Genomic DNA, 23,768 nt, shown 5'->3' with positions numbered 1-23,768 from the left:
TGCTAAAATCATTTGAACAAAATAACTTAAAGTTTAAAACCTGAAAGCCTACTTATGTAAGTCAATATTGCATAAATTAATAAACGAAAGGAAAACAACTTTTCACGCAGAACACTTCCAAATAAGTCATGTAGGTCTCCTGCTTAGAAATCTTTCACACTGAATTCAGACCAGGAGATTGGTGAGGTGAACCTCATGAATGAGGGGTGACAGTCACACCCCTGAAGAGAACATTATTCAAGATCTGTGCTCTCCCTCACAGAACCACAAACCCTATCCTTTTTTTTCCCCCCATCTTTATTAACTTGGGAATTTCTTATTTACATTTCAATTGTTATTCCCTTTCTCGGTTTCCAGGTCAACATCCCCCAGCCCCTCCCTCTCCTCTTCCATATGGGTGTTCCCCTCCCCATCCTCCCCCCATTACCGCCCTCCCCCCAACAATCTCATTCACTGGGGGTTCAGTCTTGGCAGGACCAAGGGCTTCCCCTTCCACTGGTGCTCTTACTAGGATATTCATTGCTACCTATGCGGTTGGAGCCCAGGGTCAGTCCATGTATAGTCTTTTGGGTGGTGGCTTAGTCCCTGGAAGCTCTGGTTGGTTGGCATTGTTGTTCATATGGGGTCTCAAGCCCCTTCAAGCTCTTCCAGTCCTTTCTCTGATTCCTTCAACGGGGGTCCCGTTCTCAGATCAGTGGTTTGCTGCTGGCATTCGCCTATGTATTTGCTGTATTCTGGTTGTGTCTCTCAGGAGAGATCTACATCCAGTTCCTGTCGGCCTGCACTTCTTTGCTTCATCCATCTTATCTAGTTTGGTGGCTGTATATGTATGGGCCACATGTGGGGCAGGCTCTGAATGGGTGTTCCTCCTGCCTCTATTCTAAACTCACAAACCCTATCCTAATCATGAAATTAATGCTAGAGAAATGCCACTACAGGAGATCTTAACGTATTATATACCTGACCAGTAAGTGTTCTTCATAATGTCAAAATCACAAAACAGGAAAGTCTGAGAGGCGCTTGTTGAAGAGGAGCCTGAGGAGACATGAGTGAGTGTAACTCCTCATCCCAGGTGGGACTCTAACAGGAAGACGTGAGTGAGTGTAACTCCTCATCCCAGGTGGGACTCTAACAGGAAGAAGACATTTGGAAGGAGCAGGGCTACGCGTTCATCATAACTCTCAACAGACCTTGAAAGCCAATGACTTATATTTACATAGAATAAATATTTAAGACATTTTTAGTATGCATGAGAATTGTGTGGCTGGCTTATGAAACACCTGATAACTGGGCTCAGTTCCCCCAGAGTTCCTGATACCTTCAGGCTTACATTCTTTTTTTTTTCAAGTTTTCCTTTAAAGTTTATTCAACACAACATAATCTCCAACGTCACTGAGGTGGCCGACCACGTCTACGACCGAAGCCCCCTGGAATTCCGTTGCTAAGCCAGCCCCAGCCTCAGCTTTCTTGTCAGCTCAGGGGGCACAGCACTCCGTCTGTAGGTGTCTCTGTCTGTCTCCCCTCTTGTGAATCTTGCAGGCAGCTCACCCTCTGGACCTTTGGGCCGAGACCTGCCATTCTCCGGACGGCTGTGGCGCAGGGTGGCAGGCACGATCCCCAGAGGTAGGTGCAGGTGATCTCGGAGATACTGGATGCCCTCATTTGTGAGGTACCAGTAGAAATGTCTCCAAGCAAACTGCTCTTTCATGTAGCCTCGAGACTTAAGAGACTGCATGGCCTTCATGACGTGAAGGTTGGGCACATTCTTGTCTGCCAGCTCGGGGTGTTTGGGCAACCATCACCCCTTCCTTAAAAAGGAGTTCATAGATGGCAATCCGGTTCTTCTTTGGCATCAATATCGTGGCAGCTGCAGGGTCCGAGGCAGAGGCTGGAAAGGAAGGCCAGGCTTGTATTCCTAATGAGTCCTAAGGAATACACACACACACCACTATTCCCAGTACCATAGGTCAAGAACCACGGAGCAAAGCTGAACGTGTTAGCCCATCCCTACATAGTAAGTAGTTATGTTACCTGCCTTGGTGGGGGTGAGGGTCACAGCCTGGGTCCCAACGATCCAGTTTTAGCTACCCAACCAGAATAAGTCAATTAAATAAGCAAAATTAACAGTGAAAATAAGGAAAAGGAGATGTATTTAGTGAGGTCATGCTGGGAAAAGGGACAGAGTGATCTCTAGGGTCCTTACTTGAGGATAGGTTTAAGTAGAAGGTAAGATATATGCAAAATTAAGCACTCTGGCCAAGGTGAGGTCCTGCCTACTGTCTCAGCTCCAAGTCTCTCCCACAAGGTCACATGACAAGTAAATCTTTCCCCAGGAGTCAAGCTTTGTTTGGAAAAAGATACATTTAAGTCCTTCCAGATGGCCTGTAAGAATCAACCAGTGAGTTAGTTTAGATTAGTTAGTTAGTTAGTTAGTTAGTTAGTTAGTTAGTTGTTGGTTAGTTAGTTGGTTCCTCAGCATTACCAGGAAGAAACTCAACACAGCTACCAATGGTATCTGAAAGTGCATCATAATTAACTACCCTTAAAGAAGGCATGGAGGTCATTGCATTTATGTGTTAACAGATACTAGCCCAATCTCAGAAAACCTGAGGTCCTGAAAGATGTGGTCAAAAGACGACAGAGCGAGAGCTGGGAGAGCATGAGCTACTGCTGAGCCTGTCCAGCCCTGGAGCCTGCACTACTCCGACATTTCTGTGTGAGATTAGATATGTCCTTTCTGCCTGAGCCAGTCTGATCCCATGCTTCTCCGCGGCTTACAGTTAAGGTCACGTGGAAACAGCCTTTCAGATCCCATCTCGTTCTCTACACTAATCCACTGGCACCGGCCACCCTGACATCGGCTTTCCCAAATGCATACAGCTCATCTTGCGTCAGGCTCCATCGGGGATACTTCTTACCCTGACACTCTGTCCTCAAGTCTCCCCATGACTGCCTGCTTCTCGAGAACCCTGGGCTTAGCTCAGAACATGACTTCCTCAAAGCCAGCTACGCAGATCGTCCAACCCATGTGCTTTCCATGCCGTCACCCCCGGCACTCCAGTCTGCTGCCTACTTCTCTGTCTTCTGGGCATTTACACTGATGGATTTCTGGTTCAGTCCCCACAGGCTGCCGCCATTTCGCACTCTTGAGAATCCCGGCCCGCTTTGTTCCCTGTCAGTTTCTATATCATCTGTGCCTAGAAATGCGAGGGATGCTTGACAAATGTTTGCTTAACAGATGAATTAACTGAACAGCTAACATATGCCCACTTTAAAATAAATTCACACTTTGTCCAAATGTGAGAATTTCAAGATGATTGACAGGCGACGGTGTATGGGTATCATCTCAGTCATCTCCTTAAAAAGGCAGAGCTCTGAGTAGGGAACCATATGTTGTATCTATACATAAAATGCACTCAGAGTCCCAGAAAAAAAGATTAAACGAGGTGTCAGCAAAACACCCAAGGGATAGAAGTCAACGAGACACCACAGAGCCATAGCAATGCCAAGAGCAACGAATGCAAGTGACAGTCTTGACCCACAGAGGACCCACAACAGGAGAAATATACCGGAGGGGGAGACTTGTATTAATAAAACAAAAGATAATCCCACCTGTTTGTGGGGCTTAGGGTTTTGTTTTATTTTGTTTTCGTTTTTTTGATATGGGGTTTTTCTGTGTAGCACTGGCTGTCCTAAACTTGTCCTAAACCAAACTGGCTTTGAACTCACAGAGATCCATCCCGAGTGCTAGGATAAAAGGCGTGCACTAACACTAGCCAGCCTTCTTTCTAAAATCAGTGTCTGAGCTGGATACAATGGCATATGCCCATAATCCCAGGACTTGGGAGGCTGAGCTAAAAGGAGTATGGAAAGTTCAAGTCCAGGGTACATAGTGTAGGACAGCCTACTCTGCTGCATAAGACCCTGTCTCAAAAATAAACAACTCCAAACTCACTCTCCATGGTCTGAGAACCACTGAGTGTCCAGAGAAAGAATTTTAGTTCTGTGTTCCTAAAACTTGCATTTAAACTCAGAGAATGTTTCCCCAGTCTCCTTCTCTAGGAAGAAATAAAAAGAAAAAAACTGCCTACTGACTTTCCAGTCAAACCACAACCAGTAACTGGGTGAGGAGGAGTCCTCTAGCACCAGCCCCTTGGATGGAGCGGAGACTGTGATTTTTCAGCCCTCAAGTTGAGAGCTCCATGCATAGCTGCTTCATGGCCATTTAGACAGAATGATCAATTGCAAGGGGCTTTTAAAACAAGCTATGCTTTCAAACTTATCCTTTGATGAATTTACTGCCAATTTTATTGGTTCCTGGTACCTATAAACACACCTGCATTGGTCCCTTTTGGGCTCTGATTTGTTGATTGACACACTAGTTATGCCCTGTTCCTGCTGTGAATGTAAGTATTCTGTTTCCTCATCTCCCAGGTTGTTCTATTAAAGCTTAAAAGAAAAGAGGTGGGAGTCGGGGGTGTGGGGCAGTGCTGAAGAGACGGCTCAGAAGTTAAGAGCACTTGCTGCTCTTCCAGAGGACCCAGGTTCAGCTCTCAGCATCTACATGGTTACCCACAACCATTTTTTAACTCCAGTTCCAGGGGATCCAGTACCTTCTTCTGGCCTCCATGGGCTCCAGGCACACATGCAGAACAATGCTGCCTGATTCAGAAGGGGAAAGAGGACTGACTGACTGAAGAACTGCAAAACCACAGGCAAAGAAAGAACAGGCATGACTTGCCTAGGACTAGCAAACCCTAGATATATATCATAAACTTCACAGCCATAATCTACACAGTGGCACTGGAAATCAGTAATCAAGACATCTCACTGGGCCAAGGCAAGCTGAGAAAACCACGACTCTCTGCACGAAGTGAGTTTCTCTTTGAAAGCATGAAGAAAGATCTTTGGAGAGGACTTACTCTAACAGAGAAAAAAAAGAGTTGGTTAAATGACGATGTGGACATCAGAATTCAGAGGAAAAACTACCTCATAACCTTAAATTTTGCAATAGCTACCTTGGAGAAAAAAGACATTACTCTTCCCAAGAATGTAGATCTGAGAGCTGAGGGAGTAGCAGTTGATGCAACGCTTGCCTAGCATGCATAAAGCTCTGGAGTCCACACAGAATAAACCAGATAAACTGGTCTTGGTGATGTCTCAACATTTGGAAGTTGAAGGGAAGAGGATCAGAAGTTCGAGGACATCCTCTGCTGTATAGTGAGTTTAAGGCCAGCTTGGGAAACAAGAGACCCTATCTCAAGAGGAAGGAAGAAAAGGGAAGGGAACAGAGGAAGGGAAACATTTTCCTCCCGTCTTCCTCAGAACACTTACCTTAGAAAGCTTTGAATTATAAATACAATTTCTTCTCTTTGAATTATATACATTTATATATAAATATTTATATGCATTTACACTCACACATATTTATTCATACTTATATATATAGATATACTTATATATATTCTTATTTATATAGAATATAATATACTTTATATTTATACTTATATATGTGTATCTATGTGTACACACACACACTCACACTTTAGAAGAGCAAGTTGGCCTTTTACATGTTGACTTTGTGTGTACTTTATGAATGTTTTTCCCAAGACTCTGAGAGACATCACCTTAAATTGGACAGCAAGAAAGATGGTGCCCTTGTGTCTTGGCTTCTGTTGGATGCAGGACTCTAACTCAAGGGGGCTTTAAACTGCAAAATTAACTCTTCTTATCAAAGGATACCATTAGTTTATTCTCTGGCTCAAGATAAGGACCCAAGGTGGATGGCCACTTCTCCTTCCTGGTGAAGTATGAAGATGAACTGTGAGTGTCAGGTGGTGCCATCCAGTCCTCTTACTTGAGGACCAGATGCTTATCTTAAAAGACTGTTCATACTATCTACACAATGGAGTACTACTCAACAATCAAAAACAATGACTTCATGAAATTCATAGGCAAATGGAATGAACGAGAAAATATCATCCTGAGTGAGGTAACCCAATCACAGAAAAACACACTTGGTATGCACTCATTGATAAGTGGACATTAGCCCAAAAGTTCGAATTACCCAAAATGCAATCCACAGACCACATGAGTCTCAAGAAGGAGGATGACCAAAATGAGGATGCTTCCACTCCTTCTTAAAAGGTGGAAAAAATATTCATAGGAGGGGATAGGGAGGCCTATATATATATATATTCAGCCACCAAAACTAGATAAGATGGATGAAGCTAAGAAGTGCAGGCTGACAGGAACCGGATGTAGATCTCTCCTGAGAGACAGCCAGAGCATGTCAAATACAGAGGCAAATGCTAACAGCAAACCACTGAACTGAGAATGGGACGCCCTTTGGGGGAATTAGAGAAAGGATTGAAAGAGCTGAAAGGGCTTGCAACCCCATATGAACAACAATGTCAACCAACCAGAGCTTCCAGGGACTAAACCACTACCCAAAGACTATATATGGACTGACCCAGGGCTCCAACTGCATATGTAGCAGAGAATAGACTTGTTGGGCACCAGTGGAAGGGGAAGCCCTTGGTTCTGCCATGGGAATGTCGGGGGGGTTGGGAGGGGGTTTGATGGGGGGAACACCCTTATGGGGGAGGGGGGATTATGGACAGGAAACCAGGAAAGGGAATAACATTTGAAATGTAAATAAAGAAATACATCCAATAAAATAAAGAGAGAGAAACTGTTTGTACTGCACTGTATCTGCTCGGCCATCTCTGAGTTGTCTTTCTGCCTTTGCAGTCTCTCGGTGAATTCTTGTGGTATACCCCATATTCTGGCTTTGTTCTTAGTAATAAAAGCCTTTTCTTTCTCATCACCCCCAAAAGGAAGATTTCCAGGTAAAAGAAAATTTTGGTTTTAGTGTATTTCTCCAGCAGGTGCCATTCTTTTCTTTCTAGATGACTAAAAATTAACATCTTCAGATTTCAAAACCTTCAAAGCACACTTTGTGGCAAATGCTCATGTCAAGCTATGCCCATTGCCACTGGGCAAACAGAAAACTGGCAATATACTTGGTTAGGGGATTTTGAACAAATACTGGCAACTGACACTCTTGCTCTCTCCTCCCTCCCCTCCTTCCTTTCTCTCTCTCTCTCTCTCTCTCTCTCTCTCTCTCTCTCTCTCTCTCCCTCCCCCCATATGTGTGTATATGTGTGTATGTATGTATATGTGTGTATATATGTATGTATGTGTGTACACAAAAGTGCACACATGTGTCTGTGCACGTATGTTGGTATGAGGTTAGTTGGGTGTCTTCTCCTATCACTCTTTACCTCAAGTTTTGAAACAGGGTCTCTTACTGAATTCAGGTTCACTGATTATGTCAGACTGACTCCCCAGTGAACCCAAGAAATTCCCTTGTCTCTGCCTCACTGGCATTGGGATTATAGGCAAATGCCTCCGTGACATTGGGTGCTGAAGCCTAAACTTGGGTTCTTATACTTGTGTGGCAAGCTCTTGAACTATCTCCCCAGGCCCTGAAGCTGACATTTTCAATGATGTGTTTGTTACATTCAACTGAAATTTGGGAGAATCTTTTTGTGTACTAGATGAGTAAAGGTCAGGATTGACCTTTAGTTGAGTTGTGCCCCTAATGGGGAAAAAAATAAGTGATTTTTTTTTAAATAAAAACCTGTTAGAATAGAATCTTGAAATTTTCATAAATACAGTAGAATGTTAAGTATTTCCATGGATGTGCTTAAGTGCTGCACACCTGCAGTTCATACAAGAACAGCTTCTCTGTCGTAATGAATCCATCATCTTTCTAAAACCAAGCATTGTATTAGCACTCACTGAAACCATAGAAACCATTTGGCAACACATCTCTCACCACAAACCAAATGTAATCAGTCTGTCAGATACTTATTTGCTGGTAGAAATGATGAGTTTCCCCAAGAGGAGAGAGAACTGATCAACCTGGGAGACGCAGGTACTATTCTAACACACAGGCAACAGCAAGAACAAAAATGCCCATGTGGGAGCCACTGAGAGCTACACAGGTTCAATTCCCTGTTGTCAGTAACCAGCATGCTTTAGGAATATAGAGAGCTAAACAAGATTCCCAGAGATGTCACTGCAATTCCAAGGCAAAGGATGTGGATGGTGTGTAGTTTTGTGACGCAAGCCCTCTTGATATCCTTTAGCCTCAAGTCTTTAACCCATTTTATAGCAGCAATGATCATCAGTTCTTTGTTGTTTTCTTGCTGCTGAGATGTAAGAGCTCCTTGCAAGAGTTTCTTTTTGGATAGTAACCCTCTAGCGAATGCATGGTCTGCAGAGTCTCTCCAGTCCATAGCAAGCCAACCTCAATCAGGATTGATGACCAGACACTGTGAGGAGGAAGAACCTGATGGTGCTATAGGTACAGGAACAGGAAGAAGCAGCTTCAGGGCCACACACTTGCTATTCCCCATCAGGAAGCTCCTTTGACCCAATGACAAAGTCCAGAATGAGTCTTGCAAAGTGATTGCTGAGTAAGCATGGAGACCTGAATTCAGATCTCCAGCTTGTCTTTCTTGACTGTTCAAGTTTGGGTTTTCTCCCTGGGATCTGGGCATCAGGAGTTACGATGTTTGAGGTGTTTCTTGGTGTAGTGTGGTCTTGTCATCATTGGGTGGGTGTTCCACTCTGTGGTTGCTATTTCCTCTTTGAAATCCTAGGTAAGTGTGGTGGCTGTGAGGTTTCATGATGCTTTTGAGAGCCAGTGAGTGACACAAATGATATGGACTTGAAGGGAAGTCTAAGAGGGATCATGAGAAAGAGCTAGAAGGACCAGGGTCTGCACCAAGAGTCAAAGTCTCTAGAGAGGAGGTTGAGTATAAGGAGGGGCTCCTGCAGGCACAATGCTAAATGACTAAGAGTAAGTCTGCAGAGACTGGAGTAGGGGACAGGAAGGATAGTGAAAATCACCTCCCTGCATCCAGTTCAGTGTGGCCACTGGAGGTAACTGGTAGAAATTGTTTCTGCTGCTCAGAGGCTGACAGAGCAGCAGAGATGGGCTAGAAGAAATGGCTGAAAAGATCAGTAGGAAAAAGCTCATCTGGGTTCAAAATAAGACGTGGAGTCCCCAGGGAAGGGAGGTGGAGTGGGACGAGGGACTCCAATAGACAGCCTGTGGTAGGATGAATAGTAGGTCTGGAGAGACAGGGAAGAAAGCTCTAGGAGGAGCTTGGCTCCACACCAAGGGCCTCCCTTAAGCATTCTGTTATCAGAAAGTCAATCACAGCAATAAGAAAACTAACACACCTAAAATCAATGTTCCTTTAAAGGACCCATTTCCTCCATGTCTTAAGTCTGACCAGACCCTCAGGTGTAACCTCCCATGATTCTCCACCTCCTAATCCCAAATGTTCCAGAACATAAAGGAAATACAGTATTCTTATAAACTTTTATGACTGGGTTTCTGCTTCACTCTTAAGGCTGACAAAATCGACACTCGCGATATTCTGCTTCTGTTCTACAACCTGTGAAATGAAGTTTAGTGGCCAACACTGGAGACCTGGGGTGACCTTATCCTGCCCTGTATCTGAGTGCACAGACTCTCTGGATAAAACATAGCTTGTTAGCAAGCTGAGTGCTTGTGGGACCGTGAGCTTTAGAGATGATGTCTAAATGTAACAATGAAAGAACTTCAGTTTGCTCCATTCCTCTCCAGCCACCCCTTGGGACCAGCCCTGGGGATGTCATCTCATAATGCTCTGAGGCTTTACACTTAACAGTATTCATTCTCCTCCAGGTTTCCCTGAGACACAGCACTATGGGATTCTTATCACAGCGCCCATATACAGAACATTCCAGAAAACACACCTGAAAACAGTGTCTGACATTTCTTTTTTTGTTTTCATATCTCATTCTCCTTGGTTTGCATATGCTAACCCTATAATATCAGAACATACAGTGTCATCAATACCCACCCACTATCAAGCAGTGGGCATGCTCCTGGAATGTCAATACTTTCAATATCTAACAACATATGCTTCTAACCAAAGAAGTTTTCTCCCTTTTATGAGGCCTTTTCAGGGCAGACAGATTTCACCAAGAACCTAACAAAAGGCAAACTGCCAGTATGGTATTCTGCAAGATATAGCAGACCCCCCAAGTGGGGGCTTCTGTCAAACCATGACTTCTCTGCTTCAGAACACTGTACCTTCCTAAGTCAAACTCCAAAGATGGAGTGGCTGTAGGAACCCAAAAAGGATTACAGGAGGAACTGAGATGACTAAACTGGCAAATTTCTACAGACTTTCAACACCCTAAAGAGGTGGGGAATCAGAGAGAGGAGACTCCCTGGGGCTTGTGGGGTAGCTAGTCTTGTCCAGTGAGCCCTAAGTTCAGTCGAGGTCTCAAATCAAAGTAAAGTGGAGAACAACAGAAGATACCCAGTGTCAACCCCTGATCTCTGTACACATGTATACACACACGCACATGCACACACACATGCACATGCACACGCACACGAGGGGGCTGGTTATAAGGCAGTTCTTTTACAGCTACTCACAGCCAGAAGGCCAATGAAGTCTTTGATCTCTCTCATCTTTCAACCTCCCTTTGAAATCAAGAGGCAGGCAAATATCTTAGAAATCAGGACAGCTGAGAAAACATTTTTCTCAGCCTTGTGGCCCATTAAGAGCAAACCCAGACCTTTTTACTCCAGTTATACTAAGGGAAATCAATGGCTATTTACTTCTGTGCTCTATGTTAAGAAAATGGTCCCTGGCCCATCCTCCCTATGGCTATACAACCTGAGAAGCAGAAAAGAAACTATTAATAAGATGTTTAATAACTCTAAACAGATACTCAAGAGAAAATATTTAACATGGGCACCAGAAGAAAGCCACCAACAGAGATAACATTAAAGGTACACATGTGAAGGGTCACCAATGGCCTCTGCCAATATAAACTGACAGCAGGGGGACCAACAATATGAGCAGGAGAGAGACCCTGCCCCAAGTGAAAATGGCGGCACAGGCTAGAAACTGTCATGAGACAAAAGAACATCATGACCAGGTTCAAACAAAGGGCTCAGTAAGGTAGTCAGCAAGGACACAGACACAAGCACAAGCAAAGGGATGCTATGAACTCCTTAAGACACTCAGGAAAATGGCAGCGTAACTATCAGGGCAGCCGGAAAGCTGCTGCCTCGCCTGACTGGAGCTACTCACTGTCACAGTTAAGCTCCTTTATGCAAGGTGACCAGGGTAGAACGTAGCCATTCAACTATTTGTTTTAAGTGCCATGCTTCGAGCACTAAAGGAGGAGTGTGATTGGTCCTCTGAAATCCACAGCTAATGGAAATCCACAGCTAATGGAAATCCACAGCTAGCTGGAGCCCTCACATGGAGCCCAGGGTATGCTACAGCACCTGAATGTGGAGATGTCTCTGCCCCTGGAAGAGCTGGTGGATAAAGTCAGATTATCCCCAGGGGCAGCCCTGCCTTTCCCTTCCTTAAACACAGGGATGAGAGAACTGGAAATGCATTGAGGTCAACTCCACCTAGTTATGTAGCTATATCTTCTGCCCAGTGACCCTCCGTGGCTGTCCCTGCTGCAGTGACAGGTGAGGGTGGGAGTCCTTGGTTCACCTTCCATGTCCTTCTTGTTTTCCTCCTCCTTCCATCTTGCAGCCATGGTCCTAACACCACAGAGTGTCTGAGTCACTGTCTAATCCCTCAGTCCAGAGCCTGGCTTCCACTGAAGGCTCATTCAAGTTTTATGGTGGAGTTTAGGGGGATTCTGGTTTTTTTTTTTTTTCATTTTATTGATTGCATTAGGCTTTTGAAAGCAAACCAAACAATATTATAGTGTCTAAAGAGTTTTGCCAGAGAGATGGCTCAGCAGTTAAGAGCACTTTCTGTTTCCCCAGAGGACCTTGAGTTCGGTTCCCAGCACCCATGCCTGGTGACTCGCAACCACCTGTAATTCCAGCTTCAGGGGAATTTGACGCCCTCTTCTGGGCAGCTTGGGCACCTGCACTCACATGTATAGATATACACATACTGTAGTGTTTACATCAGAATATCCCTGTCCCCCATAGGCTCCTGAATTTGAATACTTGGTCTTCAGTTAGCGGCACAGACTGGGGAGGTTTAGAAGGTGAACTCTTACAGAGGAAGTATGTCACTGAGGACAGCCTTTGATAGTTGAGTGACTTGTGCCCCTTTTAGTTCACTGTCCCTGCTTCAGGGTTATGGTAAAAGATGTGAGTGCTGAGCCACCATGCCAGTCACCTGATGTCACACCTCTGTTCCCACCCTGCACTCTTATCCCTCTGGAACCATGAACTAAAATAAGCTCTCTTGTCTTCAAGTTTCCTTTATCATGGTGCTTTATCACAGTAACAGAAAACTAATAACACACACAAAAAATTAAATAACAAAATAAACCTGTCCTTAGAAGAAGCTGATTCTCCCCTTTACCTCCATTCTCTATCTCAAAATAATTGATGTTAATATTTCAAGCCTTCTACTTCTCTAAAAATATCTTTCTTTAAAAAGAAAAAAGTATTGTTACAATAAAATTGAAAGAAGAAAATATTTTATATTTAATATCAGAGCACATTAACTCACTGAGAATTTAAAAAAACATGTTTTAAGCACTGTGATAAGTGCTAAAGAATGAGCTTAAATACTTGAACAGCAAATATTATCTGTCACTTCCTTCGGTGGGTTGGACAATATCCTATTCTCAATAACAAGACTCCAGTGGGAAGCAGCAGTAAGTCAAATCAGGGATGGGAAGCATTGATACTGGAAGGGCTGTGAAGAAGCCGCCTGCAGTCTGCTCCCTAGATCACAAACTAAAATCAATACTCAACCCAGGAGAAAGTCAGAGCTCAGTGAGCACCTCAGTATGCGCCTAGGTGGTCATTGATCACATTCATCAAGTACCGTGGTTTTCTTTCCTCGAGAAGCTGCTGAGTACTGCATGGCTTTTCCTGGCCCCCTCTCCCCCCCCAAAAAAAGTGGACAGATGCCTATTTACCCTGATAGAGAGTAGGCAACAAACATAAAATATGACCTCCTCACCCAAGTCCAGATTAATGAGTTCACTAGACCCACAGGGATATGAACAAGGTGTCACCCACAGGACTATGGGGAATAATACTGATGAGAACATGGATGAGGGGATAGGAATATGGCTCAGGGGTTAAGAACAAGAGCACGAATGAGGGGTGATTGGCAGGAACTTATCTGACCAAGCCTGCTCAGTTAGTCAACAGGGAGCAAGGATTGTAAAAAGAAAAGACAATTAGACAACATTGTAACATTACTCCAGCCAGTGCTAAAACTGAAGCAGGTTTATTTTTTTTTTCCAGTCTGCTTTTATACCATTCTAGGTACATGCAAAGAATAGGGTTGGCTCTAGATCAAAGACAAAGTAGACAAAGAACCAAGGCCAAGGTCAAGGAACAAACATGGCAATAAACAAAATGCCATGGTCAGTGTGTCTACGGGCTTATCAGGATGAACAAGATAAAATGAATGTCATACATTCCTCAGCTGTATTTACCTTGAGTTTTGTATTAGCCCAAATGTAAATATTCTTATCTGAGCCTACTCTCTCTTGGTCTCTTTGCCCAGTGTAAATATCCTTGCCAAAATCCTAGAAGCAGCATCAAGGGTTCTCCATACTTGGGTGAGGCACTACTCACATGAGCATGTGGAAGGAATAACTAAAATGAATATGGTTTACTCATGAGCATAGAAGAGAGATTACTCCAAGGAGGATATATGGGGGAGGGGTTATTTATAAGATCATGGGTTACTCCCAGAAGCATGGGGGAGAGATTATTAACAAGACCATGGGTTGTTGGAGCTTGCTGATCTGTCAACTGGAAAACCATAACTGGAATAGTGTGGATGAGTATATGAAAGACAGAAAGAAGATGCAAAAGATAGCTATGGGAGGGCTTCAGGTCAATATCACATCAGCAGTGAGTGTAGTTTCTCGGTGTCTTTTGAAGGCAAGCAAAAGAAAACCTGACCAAATCCAGAAAGATAAACAATGGCCACAAATGTTTATGTGATGAGTTTATGGTACACAGTATCTATGTTTGGCTAAGGCCATTTCCTTCAGGCTTATACAGTCTCTCAAGGATGTATGCATAAGTGGAAGAACTTGGCAGGATATAAAGCATGTCATAATTAAAAACAAAGACAGATGTCGGTAGACGCATTCATGATTAATCGCAAGCAAGAAGTCACCCAAAGTTAACTTTAGATGTACTCTCCATATGTCCTCCTTATGTATCTATACAAGTCAAAGCTGTCTCAGGTATTGGTGAGGAAAGACTGTGCCTGTCTTAGGCATCCCCTCAAGAATTGTGGACCTTACCCATCATTGGTACATGAATCCTAGCATTCATGCCCTACCTTAAGTTGATCTACCTCTGAGAAACTCTTACTCATCTCTTTTATCTATAAGAGCCACACACCTTATCAGTCATGGAGCAGAAAGTTGTGCCTGTCTTAGGCTGCCATCTGAAAACACAGCTCTTACCCATCATTGGCACATGAATAATCTTGTATTCATGGCCTGTCTTAGGTTGAGAAGGTTTTTAAGATGATCCTACCTGTCTTTGACAACCAACTTCTACATGGGAAGATGTTGGAATACTGACTTTATGTAACTCTATTTTGACATCTGTAAAATCTCTGCTGATTCCTCTCAAAAGAACAGGTAATAGACATGCCAAAAAAGGATCATAAAGCCAAGTCCTGCTATGCCCAATAAGAGAGAAGCAAATGAGGATAATGATGGACAAACAGCCTGTACCTTTTTCAAAATATCAGTTGCAATGTTAGCAGCATCAAAAGACAAAGACTTTGCATTTCTTAAATTTACAACCCCCTTATGCAGGGCTAAAAATTCTAAAGAAGTATTAGTGTTATATCATATACCTTAAAGGTACCTTTTTACTTTGGTCCAATTATGCTGACTCTCATTATATATTTTGGGGGTTATACAAATCCAGAGAGATCAAGTATGATATCAAATGGCTTCTGACTTCGTACCTCATCTCCCATGAATTGCGCTATATCATATGTGTCAATTCTTTGATCTAGCCATCTATCCAAATCCTCTTGGATGCTCAGGGCATTGGTTACATTTCTGCAAGATGATTAACAAAACTAGCTGTTTGCATCTCATGTACTAAAACTAACACAAAAGTGGTAGCACCATTTATAAGTGTTGTAAGAGCAACACTGGCAACGATCAACACAACCAGATGTTTCTCCTTGCCAGAGTGTGATCCAATTCTTCCGATATTTATAAGCCTTTTTCAGAATGCCAGGGTTCAGATAAATTTATAGGAATCGTAATAAAAGCTGGTTATGTACTACAATTACAGATTGACCATCATACAGGGCAGAAACAAAATTGGACAAAAGACACTAAAGGCAAATCACTTACAGTCTTTGGACAAAGGCAAATCACTTACAGTCCTTGGATGAAGGGGAATGGTATAAAAGCAGTTCTTTAAATCTAATATAATCTTTTAAGTATCAGAGAAAATAGCAGAAGTTATAGGTAATTCGGGTTGTAAAGACCCCATTAATTCCACAGTTTTATTGCCCTTTCTTTTATCTTGCAATAGTCTTCACTTCCCAGACTTCTTTTTAATCACAAATATAAAAGATGTCCAAGGAGAATTAGAGGGTTCAATATGGCTTCTGGTAAGTTGGTCCTGCTATTCTGCCTCATTGATTTTTTTTCTACATTAAGGGGCTACTGATCCACCCATACAGGTGAACCATTGGTCCATGCAATCTTATCAGCATGGTGTGCAGGTTGGTCAGTGAACTCTATTGAAAATAACCTAACCCAGTTCAGGACCTCTGAGTTCCAGGAATAATAGGGTACTTTTCCCTGCAGGCAACAGCCATAGCCGATCCTTGAATATAGGATAGTCAAATTTTCATCTATAAAGGAAAGTATTCAGAAATACCTCCATTCTTTCAATGTGGTCAAATCAATGCTTGACAAACAGAGTTTGCATTCTCATACACTAGCTGCTTTACTGGTAAAAGGACAGCATCAGAGTAATGAAGAATTCTGCCAGCAGCTTTCAGGAGCCAATGTACAAATTCCTGAAAAGGCTCATCTGGTCCTTGTCTTATTTTTGATTAAGTCTTGATGAAGCATCTCTTCTGTAGGTAAAGCGCCCCAAGCTTTATGTGCAATGGTGCTAATCTGTGCATAAACTCCAGGGCAATACATCAGCTGCTGAGGTATCCCTGTATACTGTCCATCTCTGACCAACATTTCACAATTTACCCCAGCATTATTAGCATGAACATCCAGTTCATCAGATCTTGGACAATTTTCAGCAAATTCTTTTTCCAAAATAAATTATCTCCTCCAACGAAAGCAAGCCCTAGCCATGTGGTTAAATAATCAGGAGGTAAAGTATCTGTAACGAAATTCTCAAGTATAGCCACAGGGAAAGGAGCTCTGTCCATATTGGGTACTTGCAGCTTTTAATTCCTTCAATTGTTTAAAAAGTATAGGTTGGCCAAATCCCGTGGGGAAAAGAGCTGAACACCCAGGAGTACAGACATCTGGAGACTACAGGACAGACTGTCACATCTGTGTACCTCTGCTGACATCCCTAGTCCAAGAGGAAACTGCACAGTACCTCAGGAGACAGGGATATAGGAACAGACAACCGCCAGTAGCCTCGGTTCTGGTCTGTGCCCAGGACCAAACAGAACCAGCCAAACAGTTCCCTGTACCCAAATCCCATGGGGGAGAGAGCTGGATCCTCAGAAGTGTGGCTACTCTTGAGGACTCAGAGGAGACTACCCTCTGCCCACAGTCCAGACCCAAGAGGGAATCGAATAGTGCCAACAGTGCCCACTGGGTGTAAAGACCTATGAGCAATTAGGGGCAGGATTTGATTCCTGTCCATGCCTAGAGCTGGAAGACAGTCTCCAGAAGTGCCAACACACCTGAGAGCAGAGGTAATTCCTACTTGTCTGCTACCAAGTGAGCTGCCTGGTAGATTCAGGATACACAGAGGCAGAAGTACTCTGGGTCAGGGCACTTCCTGTTTCTGGCTCTACTTGGAAGTGAACTGAAACCATCCCACAGTTCGCTGCACCCAAATCCCGTGGGGAAGAGAGCTAACTACCCAGGAATGCAGACATCCTGAGACTGCAGGACAGACTGCCACCAATGCACACCAAAGCCCACATCCCTGGTCCAAGGACAACTGCACAGTGCCTCTGGACACGGGCATATAGGAACAGACAGCGGCTGGTACCTGGGGTTTGGGTCTGTGCCCAGGACCAAACTGAACTGGCCAAACAGCTTTCTGCACCCTAATCCTGTGGGGGGGAAAGGTGGACCCTCAGAAGTGTGGATACACCTGAAAAGTCAGAGGAGACTACCCTCTGCCCACAGTCCAGACCCAAGAGAGAATCATATAGTGCCAACTGTGTCCATTGGGTGCAAGGACCTATAAGCAATCAGGGACAGGACCGGTTGATTCCTGCCCATGCCTAGAGCTGAAAGATAGTCTTCAGGAACGCAGCCACAACTGAAATCAGAGCACCTGTTCTCAGGAAAGGCTAAAAGAAAACAGGAAAATAGTTCTACAGGAGTGTTGACCCAGAGGCATATAGCAGGGTCAACTCACTCTCAGAAACAGGAAGACAAGCAAACACCAGAGACAACTCAATGGCTAGAAGCAAGCGCAGTAACATAAGCAACAGAAACCAAGACTACTTGGCAGCAGCACAGTCCAGTACTCCCACCAAAAAAAATATTGGATATCCAAACACACCAGAAAAGCAAGATTTAGATTTAAAGTCACATTTTTTGATAATGATGGAGGACTTTAAGAAAGACAAAGAACTCTCTTAGAGAAATGCAGGAAAACATAACTAAACAAGTAGAAGCCCTTAGAGAAGAAACAAAAAATCCCTGAAAGAATCACAGGAAAACATAACCAAACAGGTGAATGAATTGAAAATGGAAATAGAAACAATAAAGAAAGCACAAAGGGAGACAACCCTGGATATAGAAAAACTAAGGAAGAAACAAGTGGCAGTAGATACAAGCATCACCAACAGAATACAAGAGATAGAAGAGAGAATCTCAGGGGCAGAACATACCATAGAAAACATCGACAAAACTGTCGAAGATAACGTGAAACATAAAAAGTTCCTAGCCCAAAACATACATGAATTACAGGAAACAATGCAAGATCAAACCTAAGGATAATAGTTATAGAAGAAAGTGAAGACTCCCAATTTAAAGGGCCACTAAGTATATTCCACAAAATTATAGAAGAAAACTTCCCTAACCTAAAGAAAAAGATGCCCATAAACATACAAGAAGCCTACAGAACTCTGAATAGATTGGACCAGAAGACGAATTCCTCCCATCACATAATAGTTAAAACACCAAATGCACAAAACAAAGAAAGAATATTAAAAGCAGTAAGGGAAAAAGGTCAAGTAACATATAAAGGCAGACCTAAAAGAATTGCACCAGACTTCTCACCAGAGACTATAAAAGCCAGAAGATCATGGACAGATGTCATACAGACCCTAAGAGAACACAAATGACAGCCCAAGTTACTGTATCAAGCAAAACATTCATTTACATAGAGTAGAAACCAAGATATCCCATGACAAAACCAAATTTATACAATATCTTTCTACAGATCCAGCCGTACAACGGATAATAGATGGAAAACTCCAACACAAGGAGAGAAAATACACCATACAGAAAGCAAGAATATAAATTCCTTGCAATGAAACCAAAAAAGAGACAAACATAATTCCACCTCTAACAATGAAAATAACAGGAAACGACAATCACTATTTTTTAATATCTCCCAACATCAATGGATTCAATTCTCCAATAAAAACATATAAAGTAACAGACTGGATACGTAAAGAGGACCCAGCATTTTGCTGCAAGCAGGAAAACACACCTCAGAGACAAAGACAGACACTACCTCAGAGTAAATGGTTGCAAAAAAACTTTGCAAGAAAATGGCCCGAAGAAACAAGCTGGAGTTGCCATTCTAATATCAAATAAAATTGACTTTTAACCAAAAGTCATTAAAAAAGATAAGGAAGGACACTTCATATTCATCAAAGGAAAAATCCACCAAGATGAACTCTCAATCCTATCGATGCTCCAAATGTGAGGGCACCTACATTCATAAAAGAAACCTTACTAAAGCTCAAAGCACACATTACACCTCACACAATAATAGTAGGATATTTCAACACCCCACTGTCATCAATGGACAGATCATAGAAACAGAAATTAATCAGAGACATAGAGAAACTAACAGAAGTTATGAACCAAATAGATTTAACAGATATTTATAGAACATTCCATCCTAAATCGAAAGGATATACCTTCTCAGCACCTCATGGAACGTTCTCCAAAATAAACCATATAACTGGTCACAAAACAGGCCTCAACAGATACAGGAAGATAGAAATAATACCATGCATCCTATAAGATCACCACGCACTAAGACTGTTCTTCATTAACAATAATGACAGAAAGTTCACATATATATGGAATTTGAGCAATGCTCTACTCAATGACAACTTGGTCAAGGAAGAAATAAAGAAATTAATGACTTCTTAGAGCTTAATGAAAATGAAGATACAACATTCCCAAACTTATGGGACACAATGAAAGCAGTACTAAAAGAAAAAATCATACCTCTGAGTGCCTGCAAAAAGAAACAGAAGAGAGCATTCATCAGCAGCTTGACAGCACACCTAAAAGCTCCAGAACAAAAAGAAATAAATAAACCAAAGAGGAGTAGAAGGCAAGAAATAATCAAAATCAGGGCTGAAATCAACCAAGTAGAAACAAAAAGGACTATATATACAAAGAATCAACAAAACCAGGAGCTGGTTCTTTGAGAAAATCAACAAGATAGATAAACCCTTAGCCAGACTAACCAGAGATCACAGAGAATGTATCCAAATTAACAAAATCAGAAATGAAAAGGGAGACATAACAACAGAATCTGAAGAAATTTTTAAAAAAATCATCAGGTCCTACTACAAAAGCCTATATTCAACAAAACTGGAAAATCTGGAGGAAATGGACAATTTTGTAGACAGATACCAGGTACTAAAGTTAAATCAGGAACAAATAAACCATCTAAACAACCCCATAACTCCTAAAGAAATAGAAGAAGTCAATAAAAGTCTCCCAACCAAAAAGAACCCAGGACCAGATGGTTTTAGTGCAGAATTATATCAAATCTTCATAGAAGACCTCATGCCAATACTGTCCAAACCATTCCACAAAATAAAAAGAGATGGAGCACTACCAATTTCCTTCTATGAAGCCATATTTACTTTTACAATGAAACCACACAAAGACCCAACAAAGAAAAAGAACTTCAGACCAATTTCCATTATGAATGTTGACACAAAAATACTCAATAAAATTCTTGCAAACCAAATCCAAGAACACATCAAAATGATCATCCATCATGATCAAGTAGGCTTTATCCCAGGGATGCAGGGATGGTTTAATATATGAAAATCCATCAATGTATAATCCACTATATAAACAAACTCAAAGATAAGAACCACATGACCATTTCATTAGATGCTGAGAAAACATTTGACAAAATTCAACACCCCTTCATGATAAAAGTCCTGGAAAAATCAGGGAATTCAAGGCCCATAACTAAACATAGTAAAAGCAATATACAGCAAACCAGTAGCTAACATCAAACTAAACAGACAGAAACTTGAATCAATCCCACTAAAATCAGGGACTAGACAAGGCTGCCCGCTCTCTCCCTATTTATTCAATATAGTACTCGAAGTCCTAACCAGAGCAATCAGACAACAAAAAGAGGTCACAGGGATACAAATTGGAAGGGAAGAAATCAAAATATCACTATTTGCAGATGATATGATAGTGTACTTAAGTGACCCCAAAAGTTCCACCAGAGAATTACTTAACCTAATAAACAACTTCAGCAAAGTGTCAGGGTATAAAATTAACTCAAACAAATCAGTAACCTTCCTCTACTCAAAGGATAAACAAGCTGAGAAAGAAATTAGGGAAATGACACCCTTCACAATAGTCCCAAATAATATAAAATATCTTGCTATGACTTTAACCAAGCAAGTGAAAGATCTGTATGACAAGAACTTCAAGTCTCTGTAGAAAGAAATTGAGGAAGATCTCAGAAGATCAAAAGAACTTCCATGCTCATGGATTGGCAAGATTAATATAGTAAAGATGGCCATTTTGCCAACAGGAATCTACAGAGTCAATGCAATCCCCATCAAAATTCCTAATCAATTCTTCATAGAGATAGAAAGAGCAATTAGCAAATTCATTTGGAATAACAAAAAAAACAGGATAGTGAAAACTATACTCAACAATAAAAGAACTTCTGGGGGAATCGCCATCCCTGACCTTAAGCAATATTACAGAGAAATAGGCATAAAAACTGTATGGTATTGGTACAGAGACAGGCAGATAGATCAGTGGAACAGAATTGAAGACCCAGAAATGAACCCACACACCTATGGTCACTTGATCTTTGACAAAGGAGCTAAAACCATCTAATGGAAGAAAGATAGCATTTTCAACAAATGGTGCTGGTTCAATGGAGGTCAGCATGTAGAAGACAAATTGATCCATTCTTATCTCCATGAACAAAGCTTAAGTCCAAGTAGATCAAGCACCTCCACATCAAACCAGATACACTCAAACTAATAGAAGAAAAATGGGGAAGGTCTTGAACACATGGGCACTGGGGAAAATTTCCTGAACAAAACATTGATGGCTTATGCTCTAAGATCAAGAATCAACAAATGGGACCTCATAAAACTGCAAAGCTTCTGTAAGGCAAAAGACACTGTCATTAGGACAAAACAGCAACTAACAGATTGGGAAAAGATCTTTACAAACCCTACATCTGATAGAGGACTAATGTCCAAAACATACAAAGAACTCAAGAAGTTAGACTCCAGAGAGCCAAATAACCCTATTAAAAAATGGGGTACAGAGCTAAACAAAACATTCTCAGCCGAGGATTATCAAATGGCCAAAAAGCACCTAAAGAAATGTTCAACATCCATAGTCATCAGGGAAATGCAAATCAAAACAACCCTGAGATTCCACCTCACACCAGTCAGAATGGCTAAGATTAAAAAAAGCTCAGGTGACAGCAGATGCTGGCGAGGATGTGGAGAAAGAGGAACACTCCTCCATTGTTGGTGGGATTGCAAACTGGTACAACCACTCTGGAAATCAGTCTGGAGGTTCTTCAGAAAATTGGATATTCCACTACCTGAGGACCCAGCTATACCTCTCCTGGGCATATATCCAAAAGATTCTCCAACATACAACAAAGACACATGCTCCACTATGTTCATAGAAGCCTTATTTATAATAGCCAGAATCTGGAAAGAACCCAGATGCCCTTCAACAGAGGGTTGAATTCAAAAAATGTGGTACATCTACACAATGGAGTACTACTCAGTTATCAAAAACAATGACTTCATGAAATTCATAGGCAAATAGATGAACTAGAAAATATCATCCTTAGTGAGGTAAGTCAATCACAGAAAAACACACTTGATATGCACTCATTGATAAGTGGATATTAGCCAAAAAGCTCGAATTATCCAAGATGCAACCCACAGACCACAGGAATCTCACGAAGAAGGATGACCAAAATGCAGATGCTCCTACTCCTTCTTAAGAGGGAGAAAAAATATCCATAGGAGGGGATATGGAAGCAAAGTTTAGAGCAGTGACTCAAGGAATGGCCATTCAGAGCCTGCCCCACATGTGACTCATATATATATGACCACCTAAACCACATCAGATTGATGAAGCTTAAAAAATGCATGCTGAAAGGGACTGGATATAGATCTCTCCTGAGAGACACATCCAGAGCATGTCCAATACAGAGGTCAATGCTAGCAGCAAACCACTGACTGAGAACAGGACCCCCTTTGGGGGGAATTAGAGTAACCACTGCTAAAGGATCTAACTTTGCTTGGACCTTTTCCTTCTCATACCAGGCTGTCATTAATGAAATCCCACAAGCTTAAAGTGTCCACAGGGATTTTCTCAAGCCCATAGGTTTCTAAATTTATGGTTTCTTCTTTGGGGAACCAAGGACAGACTCCCTCTACAAAATCTAAAACTTAAGCAACTGCTGCTGGCTTATCTTAGTTCCCCGTACTTTAAGTGTATCTCTGAGTATATGCACAAAAAGCAATTGACTACTTCCCTGTCCTGTTTTTCTTGTTTCTTCTCCAATTTTTTCCTTTTCTTTTTTTTTTTTTTTGTCTTTTGCTTTTTTTCTGAGCTCCCTTACCTTTTTGAGCTTCTTACTCTTTACTTACTAATCTACAGTTTCCTATTTCTTTTACTCCCGAAAGTTACCACTGCCAACACTTTCACTTTTTCTGAGCACTCCACTTCCAGCAGTGTCCTTCACTGAACCCCCATAGTCAAGCCTTCATGTCGGGCACCACTTACCAGAGCCTGCCATTCAGTCAACACAAAAACCACAACTAGGGGAGTGAGGAAGATTCTAGGAAAGGCAGAAAGAAGATGCAAGGGACAGATAAGGGAGGGCCGCAGGTCAACACCACATCAGCAGTGAGCATTTTTCCTCAGTGTCTTTTAAAAGCAAGGAACAGACTGCCTGACCAATCCCAGGAAGTTAAACAATGACCGCAAATGCTTATTGGCAAGTTTGTGGTACACAGTATCTATGCTTG

The 23,768-nt window shown here is 42.1% G+C and overlaps 1 pseudogene; it reads right to left on the bottom strand.

The window, feature by feature from the left end:
* Positions 1-1,389: 1,389 nt before the first annotated feature.
* Positions 1,390-23,768, bottom strand: part of LOC116908208 — a 43,801-nt pseudogene continuing 21,422 nt past the window's right edge.

This window comes from Rattus rattus, chromosome 8 (assembly GCF_011064425.1).
Source record: "Rattus rattus isolate New Zealand chromosome 8, Rrattus_CSIRO_v1, whole genome shotgun sequence".
NCBI classification, from domain to species: domain Eukaryota; kingdom Metazoa; phylum Chordata; class Mammalia; order Rodentia; family Muridae; genus Rattus; species Rattus rattus.
The sequence above is the reverse complement of the archived record's forward strand: the minus strand, read 5'-3'. Positions and strand labels throughout refer to the sequence as shown.